Source organism: Apus apus, chromosome 23 (genome assembly GCF_020740795.1).
Source record: "Apus apus isolate bApuApu2 chromosome 23, bApuApu2.pri.cur, whole genome shotgun sequence".
Classification (NCBI taxonomy): domain Eukaryota; kingdom Metazoa; phylum Chordata; class Aves; order Apodiformes; family Apodidae; genus Apus; species Apus apus.
The window spans coordinates 995,716-1,008,389 of NC_067304.1; the positions used below are offsets into that span (position 1 = coordinate 995,716).

The window sequence follows — 12,674 nt, forward strand, 5'->3', positions numbered from 1 at the left end:
ATAGCAGAGCTTCAGACACTTGCCCTGAGAGCTCCCTTTGAATTTGGGCCCAAAGACTCAACTTACCCTGTTGAGCAGGAGTGGGGAATTAGGAAGCAATTAACAAGGCTCTTGGTGAAGTTATTGGTGCACTTCGTGTTAATCCCCTTCAGGGACAACTTCAGATGACAAAGGGACAGGGAAGTGACCCACTTGATTTCAAGCTTGCATTTATTTCAACAGCCACACCTGCTGATGGATCTGAACAGGGGCAGGAAAGTCCACAGGTGGCTGGGCAAGGCAATGTAGAAACCAAGCAACAAAACCTGAGCAGGTCCCCAAGCCAACCTGCATGGGAGAAGGAGGGAAAAATCATTCCTGTCTTTTTTTTTTGACTCCAAAGAAACCAAGAATTTCCACAGGCAGGGAGAGCAGAGATGTGCCTGCATGGGAAGGGGGGTAAGAAAGGAATAACTAAACACAGCTGCTGGGAAGAGCACAGGGGGGGAAACCCCACCAAGTTGATTGTATTCAAACCTTCCTGTGATGGGTACTGAGATGAATTCTTTCAGGCTGCAGGTGTCTCTGTGTGTCTGAAGAGGACAAGAGATAAATGCTGAGAGGGGAGGACCCGTGAGCATCACTCCTGCCGCTGCTGCCGGCACCGGAGCAGCAACCCCCCAGTGATGCCCCGTCCTGCATCTGCCCCAGCAGGTGGCAGCTCCAGGGCTTCCCCTGCCAAAATTTCTTCATATTTCTCCTCCTGCAACCTTCTCTCCCTTTGGACCCATTTAAAGCACATCTCTGTGCCATAAAACGACCCCAGTGTCTTGTAGAGCGAGCACAGAGCTGCAGGAACTCTTCGTGTTCGCAGCTGTTGGGAAGACTGGGGCCTGTGCCTCACCCCTCAGTTTCTGGGTGTCTCTCCCCCTGTTGTTTGAGTTAAACATGGTATTTCTGAGATAAAGATAATGAAGTTTGAGAGGAACTGTGCAATGGCTGAGGTCTGGGAAGCAGAGCCTGAATGAGATGTTACAGCAGCTGTTGGAAATGCCTCTACCACAGGAAAGCTGCAGAGAGTTTTCATCAGTGGATCAATCTTCCACTTCTGGTACCTTCAGAGAAGGAGGGATGATTTATTTATTTTGTTTTAAATCAATTTCTGGCTCAATATTTTCCTGGTTTTGCATGAAGGCCAGTGTTCATGCTGGTATTTCAAGGAGCAGTTTATTCAGGTGCTTGGGTTTTGTTTGGTTGGGTTTTTTTGTTTTGTTTTGTTTTTGTTTTTTGTTAAACAATGATGGAGGAGGGGAAAAAAATCGTGGGGAAAAAAATGTTCCACTTTACATCTTCAAATAAAGGCTCCAACTGAAAAAGATGACATAGAAAGCAGCAAATCCTGGGCACAGAGGGAAGCTTTGATGCCCAAGGGAGTTCACCAAAACAATGGAAAAAACCTCATGCTCCTGGGAGGTGGCTCTGAGAGGGGACCAGGAGCTTCAGTGAGACTTCCTGTTATCTGCTCAGAGACAGACAAACATTTTCAGGCCACTGGGACATCACATAGAAATAATTCCAGCAGAAACGGGCACCTTTTGGGCTCAGTCCTGCCCTGCATTCAGCCTTTGCTGGCTCAGCCCCTGCCTCTTCTCCACTCGCTCCACTTCTGCAGCACCACCTGGCTCATTGCTCCAGGTATGGAAGTGGTGAAGAAGGTTGTATCTGCTCAGAGATGCTGTCCCAGAGCTGGAAACCCTGAGATCAGTCAGAAGGTTAAGGACAAAACTCTCCCTCCTTCATTTCTGGAAGGAGAATTTGGGGGTAAACTGAGGGAAATGACAGCTGAGGCACCAAACAAGCACTTACTGACTGAGCTGGGCAAGAAAGGGCTTTTCCTTCTGGATTTTTTCTGGAATGAATACTGTGCAATGTGTTACGGGTCAAAAGAGGGTGCTGAGGAACTGCTCCACTGACTGTAAGTCTGTCTTGGGGCTTCTTCTCCCCTTTAGCTAATCTGGAGCAGCCCTGCCAGTTCTGCCCAGGCTCCTTCATTTCCCTTGGGAGCAGAAGTTTGACTAGAAACATTAACAGCCAGAGAAGTGTTGGGCTGTGAAACCATCCTTCCTGCAATCTAAAAAGGGTCAGGGCGTTGCAGGGCTTGGAGTGGGGGGAGGAGGACTCCAGGGAAACGTCGGGCACCGGAGGCAGCTGCCCTGGTTCCAAAAGCGGCAGCAGCCGGTGTGGAGCCCCCGGCCCTGCCGGAGCAGCAGGACACCCCAGGGAGGGGCTGCTGCAGGAAAACTTGAAGCACAGAGAACTCGCAGACATGCTTACGAGTTTCTGGTAATTCTCAGCTCTTGGACATCTCACTGGAGAGATCACATAAAACTTCCTCCAGAAAGACATGAAGATGTTGGAGCAAGTCCAGAGGAGGCCACGGAGATGATGGGAGGGCTGGAGCAGCTCTGCTCTGGAGCCAGGCTGGGAGAGTTGGGGTGTTCAGCCTGGAGAAGAGAAGGCTCCAGGGAGACCTGAGAGCACCTTCCAGTGCCTGGAGGGGCTCCAGGAAAGCTGGGGAGGAGCTTGGGACAAGGGCAGGGAGGGATGGGACAAAGGGGAATGTATTAAAACTGGAAGAGGTGAGATTTAGATGAGACATTAGGAGGAAATTCTTTGCTGTGAGGGGGGTGAGAGCCTGGCCCAGGTTGCCCAGGGAAGCTGTGGCTGCCCCATCCCTGGCAGTGTTGAAGGGCAGGTTGGATGGGGCTTGGAGCAACCTGGGCTGGTGGGAGGTGTCCCTGCCCATGCAGGGGGTTGGATCTAGATGATCTTGAAAGTCCCTTCCAGTCCAAACCAGTCTCTTAGTCTATGATTCCTCCCATCCAGCTAACTGTGGGCAGCACATTCAGGTCAGTGCTGGGGGTGGTGGAGGACAGCAAAGGGGTTCAGCTGGTTTTGGAGCCCTCCTGGACAGGATGCAGAGAGGATCCAACCCAGGTGGGCTGGTAAAACAGAGGACATCCGAGCTGGGATCTGAGAAAAAGCTGAAAGGCCATAAAACCAGACTGAGCATCCTGCACAAACCACTTCCTCCTGGTTCCCCAGCTCTCACTGTGCTGACACTGGTCACTCCCACAGCTCGGTGCTCCTGGCCATGGATTCACCTGCCCAGAACATGTCCCTGAGGGGGGATCTCATCAACACTTATAAATCTCTGAAGGGGGTGTCAGCAGGATGGGGCCAGTCTCTTTCTAGCAGTGCCCAGTGACAGGACAAGGGGCAATGGGCACAAACTGGAGCACAGGAGGTTCCAGCTGAACATGAGGAGGAACTTGTTGACTGTGAGGGTGACAGAGCCCTGGAACAGGCTGCCCAGGGAGGTGGTGGAGGCTCCTTCTCTGGAGACATTCCAAACTTGCCTGGATGTGTTCCTGTGGGATGTGCCTCAGGTGACCTTGCTCTAACCAGGGGCTTGGACTAGATGATCTCCAGAGGTCCCTTCCAACCCTGACCACTCTGTGACCACTCTGTGGTGCTGCACAGCCCCAGGAACACCGGATGGTTTTGGTTTGAGATCCATGTTCGGGCTGTGGAGGGTAGGAGCCTTCTCTTGAAAACTCAGGAACTTTTACAGCTGTAGGGAGTTCAGTAAAGCATAATTACAACCAAACTTCTTGTGGAAGGTTTAGATAAAACACAGCCCTGAAAATGCAGTGCCAAGGGGAGGATTGGCCATGGCTCTTGCCAAGCCAGAAATTGGCCTAATTGCTTCCAATTGCCTTCTTCTGTGGCTGGGATCAGACCCAGCAATGGCAGAAAAAGTCTACTATTTACATTTAAAAAAAAACCCACAACAAATTAAATAAAAAAACCTAGATGCTTCGGGAACATTTTATGCTTCTTTATCTCCAACTATTCAACCTCAGGAGAATATGGACTATTTTAAGCTCGTTCTCAAGGAATTTATTTTGGTGTGTTTTGCCTCTGAGATCCTGATTGATGCTGCTGATTAAATAACCACCATTTACCAAGATCCTGGAGCTCAGCTCCAGCCCTCCTGTCCTGCCTTTCCTGCATCAGAGGGGAAGTTTTAGGAACCTCTGAAATTTGTTCTTGCACTGGCAAATATCCACCTGGTGAGTCCTGTTTGTTTTAGAAATTAAATGTAAAATAAAGCCATCTGCTTTTGGGGCCAGTTCCTTTCCTCTTACATGCAAAAGCCCCCATGTCCCTGCAGTTATGTAGCTCCATGCTTCTACACTTCCACAGCTCTAGGTGCTTGGCCATGCTGGGGCAGGGTGGCTGCAGAAAGGACAACCTCTCTGGTGGGTTGTGTTGCTGCAGGCAGGTCTTCCTGGAGCTGACCCAGCAAGAGGTGAGCTGGAAGGAGAACTGATGAGAAGGGTTGCCTGGTACATGTCCCATCCCAGACCCATTCCCATGGGTACAACTCAAGGGCATGTAGCAATAGGATGAGAGGGAATGGTTTCAGGCTGAAAGAGGAGAAATATAGATTCAATCTTAGGAAGAAACTCTTCCCTATGAGGCTGGTGAGACCCTGGTCCAGGTTGCCCAGAGAAGCTGTGGCTGCCCCATCCCTGGCAGTGTTGAAGGGCAGGTTGGATGGGGCTTGGAGCAGCCTGGGCTGGTGGGAGGTGTCCCTGCCCATGCAGGGGGTTGGACTGGATGATCTTTAAGGTCCCTTCCAGCCCAAACCATTCCATGATTCTATGATTCTGTCACTAACTCAGATTGATGTTCCCCTCAAGCCTTTCCAGTCAGGAACAGCTGGGGTCAAGTTTGCTTTTCCAGGGGATGCAGAAGAACTAGAAGGTCTGGTTGAACTCTGCTTGTGATACAGTTTTTTGAGGTCATGACCTCTCTCACAAGCTCCTTTGCTCACCCAGGAGCTGTGGTTTGTCTCAGCATCCCGCTCCACACAGCTGGTTGCTGAGCAGTGCTGCCTCCCACCCCCTCTGCACTTGTGCAAAGACAAGGATTACAAAATCCCATGGATATGATTAATAATCCAGCACAGCCAAACCACCTCCATCTGACCTCCAACTCCCAAAAGCCTGATGCAAAATAGGTTTTCACATCCTATAAATCAATAAACTTTGCTTAATAAAAACTGCTGTTACTGAAGCATAATATTAAAAAGTTCTCCGAGATGGAATTTGGCAGCTGGTTCCAAGAGATCTCATAATTTTCAGTCCAGCTAGCAATTATTTGATCAGAAACAATGACACGTGGCTGCAAGGGCCTGCCAGCCTCATCTCCTGCCATCCCAAGCACCTCTGAGCATCCTGCAGTTATCCAGTGCTTTGTGCCACTGCCAGCCCGTGCCTCAGTTTCCCTCAGGCCTGGCCCCGTGGCTTTGCAGCAGCTGCAGTTTATCACCACTGGCTCTTGGGGATAGAACTCACCCTGTAAAACATCAAGCTGGATTGTGTTTTGATTTAGTAACCTGGGGTTGTTGCTCTTATTTTTTTTTCCCCGCTTCTTTTCTAAGGGATCAAATTTTATTGGTGAAAAATTTAATTTTGCACAGTGATGTGATCTTTGACAAAGCTCTCGAGGCAGGAGGAAATAAAAGCTGAACAGCCAAGTGACACAAGATGAGAAGATTCCTGCTCCTAAATCTCTTCAACATGAGGACACCCTGGGTCTGCAGGGAATGTCTCCCTCATCCCTGCAAATGCTCCAGCAAGAGGTTTCCAGCTGTTATCTTTGGGTATTTAAATACTAATTTGGCCACTACCCAGGATTCAAACTGCCTGAAGCCAACTTGCCAACTTTCCAGCATGAAGCACACTCCAAAATCTGGTGAACACACCCTGCAGCCTCGGGGCATCCCCGGGAACAGCTGCTATGGCCACGGGGATGGAAAAGCCATCAGGGCTGGTTGGGGTCCACTGACCCTTCCCTTCCATCTTGTGCTGTTATAATTCAGACAGTTTATATCCATAGAATCCCAGACTGGTTTGGGTTGGAAGGGACCTTCAAGATAATCTAGATCCAACCCCCTGAACGGCAGGGACACCTCCCACCAGCCCAGGTTGCTCCAAGCCCCATCCAACCTGCCCTTCAACACTGCCAGGGATGGGGCAGCCACAGCTTCCCTGGGCAACCTGGGCCAGGCTCTCCCCACCCTCACACCAAAGAACTTTTTCCTAATGTCCAACCTGAATCTCCCCTCTTTAAGCTTAAATCATTGCCCCTTGTCCTCTCACTACACACCCATGTAAAAAGCCCTACCCCAGCTTTTTTGTAGGCCCCTTCAGATATTGGGAAGTTGCTCTAAAGTCACCACGGAGCCTTCTCTTCTCTAGGCTGGTCTTCATAGGGGAGGTGCTCCAGCCCTCTGATCATCTTCGTGGCCTCCTCTGGACATGCCTGAGGAGTTCTATGTCCTTCTTACCCTGGGGACTCCAGAACTGGGCACAGTACTGCAGGTGGGGTCTCACCAGAGCAGAGTAGAGGGGGAGAATCACCTCTCTCAACTGTCTGGCTGTGCTTCTTGTGATGCAGCCCAGGACACGGTGGCTTTCTGGGCTGCAAGTGCACATTGATGGCTCACGCTAAACTTCCAAACTTCTAAACTTCTTTGTCTCTCTCCTCCCTCTCATTTGTTTTAGTCTAAAATGGCTCCAGAGCAGCTGCCAAATTTTAACTAAGAGCTACTTTCATCTACTTGAGGACCTCTGCTCCAAAGATCTTACTTCTGTTGAACTACAGGAGGAACCCCAGCAATTTAGGGGCATTTAAAAGAATTTACAATTCATTGTAAAAAACCCCAAAGTTTTGCAAGTTTCTGGTAATCCTCAACTCTCGGACCTCTCACCTGAGAGATCCCATCATCCTTCCTCCTGCCCATCTCATGGAGGGCAGCACATCCAGGTGGCATGAGGGGTGGTGGAGGACAACAAAGGGGTTCAGAAAAAAAACATAACACCCTCAAACCACCACCAACCTAACAGTTCTCCAAGGTCCATATGTTGTTCTTTGACCACCATTTGCAGCTCCAGTGCATGAGGCAACATCTCCACTGGTGGAAGTTTGCAAGGGAAGAGCACAGGTTCAGCTGCTGGAGCCCTGGGAACCAAGCTCTGTGTCTCTTCCAGCCCTGCTCTCTATGGGTTTGGAGTTTTTATGAAAAACAAACCATAATGGGCTCCTGCAATGGAAGTAAACATTGGTTTCCAGTGGAGCAGTCTGAAGTGGTTTGCTGCCTTCAGCTTCCTCCCGCTCTCCCCACCATTCCTGTGGCCACTTGCTCCCATCCCACAGCCCCTCCCAGCTCAGCTGTGCCAACCTGCTTGGTTTTGTGGCTGTACCATGAGGTGACCCAAATTAAAGAGATCCTCTTTCTCCTTCTCCCTTCACCCCTTTTACAGCACAGACTGATTTCCTGGTCTGGTGCAACCTCAAGTTGTCCTCTGACCTTCTGGCCTCCTTGCTCTGTGACAGGCAATGGTTTCAGAAGCTGAGCCATCACAAGGATTGCTCCAGCTGCTAAACCAGTTTCAGAGATCCACAGAACTGTTTGGGTTGGAAAAGACCTTTAAGATCTTCAGGTCCAACTATCAACCCAGCACAAACCCAGCACAAGGCCACTGTCAAACCATGTCCCTCAGCACCACATCTACATGGCTCTGGAATCCCTCCAGGGATGGTGACTCCACCCCTGCCCTGGGCAGCTGAGCCAGGGCCTGACAACCCTTTCGGGGAAGAAACTGTTCCAAATATCCAATCTAAACCTCTCCTGGGCAACTTGAGGCCATAACCTCTTGTCCTATCCCTTGTAACTTCATTAAACAGATTGACCCCCCCGGGCTCTCCAACCTCCTCTCAGGCAGTTGCAGAGCCAGGTCTCCCCTCAGCCTCCTTTGCTCCAGGCTGGACACCCCCAGCTCCCTCAGCTGCTCCTCATCTGACTGGTGCTCCAGACCTTTTCCCAGCTTTGTTGAACTTCTCTGGACACGCTCCAGCCCCTCAATGTCCTTCTTGTGGTGAGGGGCTCAAAACTGACCCCAGGATTTGAGGTGCTCCCTCACCAGTGCCCAGCTGCTTCTTCAAAGGCACCTATCACTGACCAGGTGGTCGAGGGTCAAAACAAGTGTTTTAAATAAGACTGCAGTGTTACATTGTGTGCTTCTTTCTTAATTGTCCATGACCCTTCAGATCCTTTAACAGTTAACAGACTCCCCTGCTGTGGCTTGGATTGATTTGCTCTGCTGCTCTGCTCTCCTTCCTGAAGAAGACAGTTGAGCTGCAGGGACACAAGCCACTCACCCTGTGGGTCACAGCTTGTCCTGATCCCTGGTATTTATAGATCCAGATGCAGCCAGAGCCTGGTTACTACAGCATCATCTGGCTCCTGAGTAACTGCAGGGAACATGGGATGGGTGGTGCCCTAAGGATGACTAGAAGTTCCCATTATGCTTCCAGACATGGACATTTGCAGAGGAAAACATAAAAAAACCCCAACAACCAGAGAACAAAAGGGGTTCAGACTGATACCACCTGAAGAACGTGACGCTTGAGAAATAATGTGATAAACAACTGAGGGTGCCTGAAAAGAGTCATGTAATATATTGTATCACAGAATGGTTTGGGTTGGAGGGACCTTAAAGATCATGTAGTTCCAAACCCCTGCATGGGCAGGGACACCTCCCACCAGCCCAGGCTGCTCCAAGCCCCATCCAACCTGCCCTTCAACACTGCCAGGGATGGGGCAGCCACAGCTTCCCTGGGCAACCTGGGCCAGGCTCTCACCACCCTCACAGCAAAGAACTTTTTCCTAATGTCCAGCCTGAATCTCCCCCCTTTAAGCTACAGACCACTGCCATTTCATACCATTATTTATGCACTAATATCCAACCCATGCTGGTTTTATTTGCATGCCAAGCACCTGCAGCTCAGACAGAGAACGTTTTTGTGCATTAGCTTTTATTTCTTTCTGTAAGATTTGCATTAGGCACTAGATGTACGTGTCCACATCAACAAATTGCACCCGTATGAGATGTGTTTGCTGCCATGGCAATCACAGCTTCCAGCAACCACGGGCTGGATGTGGAGCCTCGTTACCCAAGACAGCAATTTGGAAACTGTTGATCTTAATGCTCAAGTGTTCTTATCCAGTGACGTGGGGAAAACATATGGCCCCTTAAAGGTGATGTTCCTGCAGCCCGTAGTGCACTTAGCACGGCTCCTTCAGACACTCCAGTGAAAGGCAGAATAAAATCAATCAGTGCAGACCATGGAGTGTATTTAAACTTTACTGCTGAACCCTTACTGACAAAAAATCAGCTTGAAAGCTGAAGTAATAGGTGCCCAAGGCAGCTTAATGAGGGGGTGATCAAACATCAGAGGGTAAAACATGTAAATATGGCCAGAACAAGAATGATGGGGAATCTCTTGAAGGGAGAGTAACAACCAGGGAGTGATGCAGCCACTATTAAACAAAAAGCAGACATGCATGTTGATGAGGGGTTTAAGCTGTGATGGTGTTTCAGAGCAAAAAAAATCATATGACAAGACAAGAAGGAGCAGTAAGTAAAGGAAAGGACTGGTTGACAAAAAGGTGGGAAACAACTGAAAAGCTCCAATAAAACCTGTGCAGGGAGTTGGGACTGTGCATTCTCCTCAGCTTTTGTTTTCCTACTGAATTGATAGGAAGAAATTCTTCACTCTGAGGGTGCTGAGGAACTGGGATGGGTTGCCCAGGGAGGTTGTTGATGCCCCATCCCTGGAGGGTTTTAAGGCCAGGTTGGATGAGGTTTTGTGCAACCTGGTCTGGTGGAGGGTTCCCTGCTCATGGTAGGGGGGTTGGAACTAGATGATCATAGAATCATAGAATCATCCTGGTTGGAAGGGATCTTGAAGACCATCAAATCCAGCCATAACCTAACTCCCCCTACCACAACCTGATTTCCCCATTCAGTGCTTAAATCATGTCACTAAGCACTATATCTACATTTCTTTTAAATACTTCCAGGGATGGTGACTCCACCACCTCCCTGGGCAGCCTGTTCCACTGTCCAACCAAGGGATCTTTAAGGTCCCTTCCAACCTTAGCAATTCTATGATTCTAATCCTCACATTTCTCCATGGGGTATCATAGAATCACAGAACTGTTAAGGTTGGAAGAGACCACGAACAGATGGATGAGCCTACACACAAACTACAGGGTATGTCCTAAGAAAAAAAACAACTGACCCAGCACAAATAGGATTTTTTAAAAAAAGAAACAAATTTCAGTCCTTGCCTTCAACCTCATCCTTCCAATCCTGCCATTTATTTACTCACTTATGCCCAACAGGTTTCAAACCCTGGAACTGACCATGTGAATAGTATTTTTTGAGGAAGAGAAACCTTGAGCAAAACTTGTGGAGAAAAGGTACCCCCTGCCACAAAACCAGAAGCTTTTGCCAAATAATGGGATGATCTGAATTGCTTTCCAAGGGAAATCAGTTTCCACTTTCTAGCAATGTCCTCATTAAAGCAACTGAGAAGGTGCATCCCCCAAGGCTCCCCCTGGGTGTTTTGATGGGATTTGCTTGGCTACTCTCTACTGGTGACTGTAATTCTGGGCTGTTCTGTTGTGACACAAGAAATTAAGTATTTAAGGGTGTCCAGGGGCAATGGGACAGTGCTGACCCACTAGCAGCAGGATCCCCTCTTCCTGCCTTTTGCTCCTGTGCCCATTCCAGGGGCTTTGCCTTTCTAATGACTCGTGTGAGCTCCTGCAAAGCGCTCGCTCTTCCCCGCTGCGCATCTGGGGGATCCCCACAATCAAAGTGGAACAAACCACATGTGGTCTTATCACAGCAGCTCAGGAGGAATGATACAAGCAGCAGGGAATGCCATTGGAAACTGCTCTGCCAGCGACATCTGAATGCAGCTGCTTGGCACAGATACCTTAATAAGTAAAAACCTTCTTTGCTCTGCTCTTCTCAGAGGTTCTTCCAGGTCTGGACCATGCAGGAGACTCCCTGCCTGCTCCTGTGTCTTCACAGCCCAGCTCAGCTGGGAGTGATTAGAGGCCCCAGGTCTGCTCTATCGATCCTGACTGGATGGAAAGATAAAAGACTCCAAGATATCACATCCTGATCTGTTTTACTAAGGCTGGTGGTTCCCTGCTGCAAGGGATGTTGCTGGTGGGCATGGGGAAGTGTGTGTGGGGAACATGCACCAAAAATCAGGGGACAGATCCATAGGAAATCACCCTCCATTCTTTCTCTTGCTCCTGGCAGAATTACATTTTCTTAGAGAAAGAGTTAACTCAGATACTTTGGTTTAGCCTGAAGTAAATCCTTCCCTAATTAGCCTTTTAAGGCATGGTCTGTTCCATAACCCAGAGAGCACCAGGACTGTTTCCTACATGGACTGGAGAGTTGAAGCTGCTGCTCTCCCAGTCTGGCTTCCTCCACACCAACGCTCTGGAGCCAGGGTCAGCGTCACCGTTAAAACTGCAGGAACCACCAAGATTCCTGTGCTCAGGTGTTTGCTTTCACCTCAATCTCATTGCCATGGGAAGCTCTTCTCCAGGCCCTGCCATTCCCACCCAGCACCCTTCTGTACCCATCTGAGAGCTCCCTCCACCTCTTCTCATGCCCTCAAGGTCCTGTCCTGGCTATTGCCAGAGGATACCAGCATCTGCTGGGGGTTTGTATCCAAGCAAAGAGCAGCAGACTCTGGATACAGCATCCATGGCTCGTGTGAGATGTTTCTCACTTGTTTATATGCCTGATTGCACAAGGGGGGGGGGAAATGAGTCAGTCTGTGGATGCTGAACACGACTGATTTAAAAAAACTTGCATTTTGAAAGAAATTAAAACATTTTCAGCTTTACTCTCTAGCTAAGGGCACATTGGAAGGGTTCCCCACCTGCTATTAAGTGGTTGTCAAGTGGCAATTTACAGGGCAACAGTTGAAGCACAGCTGTAAAAATGGATGAAAGTCCATCTGAGCACACAGGGGATAGTTCTGTTTTATCTAAAAGCTCCCCAGAGATGCTCCAATTGCAGATTGGAAGAAAGCAGAGATTTGTGCTCCCAGGTTAAACAGTTAAGAGCCCGGGGGCAACCAGCAGCCATGAAAGCCCTCGAGGCTGAAGTTCCCGAGGTCAGGGACTGCTTCCAGGAACACCACAAACCCCCTTCTACATATTTCAGGCAATGCTTTTCCAGACCAAGATATGCCACCTCAAAAGGAGCAGACAATGTGCATCTGATTCGAGCAAACACCAGTGCTCAGATTAACTCAATGCTTACATCTAAAATTAGCCTGCCTCTTCCCAACAAATTCCTCCAGGCTTTGACATGATAGTATTTCCTGAGGGTGACGGGACTGCCCGGGTAACAACGGGGACCGGACAGTTTCACGGTGGCCCTTCACATGACTCCAGAGCTACCAGCTGCTACACAATGCTCCCAACTTCCACACCCTTGGGGAGATGGGACCCAGCTCCAGTTTGTGGAGGACCAGCTTGCTGCCTCACCTCCTGCTGCAGGTGGTTTTCTTCATTTTTTGTCTGTTGTTGAAATTATTGAACTATACCACAGGTCAGCACTGCCCCAAGGGTGAACACTAGACAGCAACTCCTGTTTCACCTGCAACGTTCAAGGGCTCATGGACAAGTGCAGTTTAACAAGCTGGTCAGGTTCTCCCTCATTGTCATCGGTGAGGGT

General features: G+C 49.3%; 1 protein-coding gene across 6 annotated transcripts in view; it reads right to left on the bottom strand.

The window, feature by feature from the left end:
- PPP1R12B (protein phosphatase 1 regulatory subunit 12B) overlaps positions 1–12,674 on the bottom strand; it is a 137,726-nt gene that overhangs the window by 19,765 nt on the left and 105,287 nt on the right. The window lies entirely within an intron of this gene.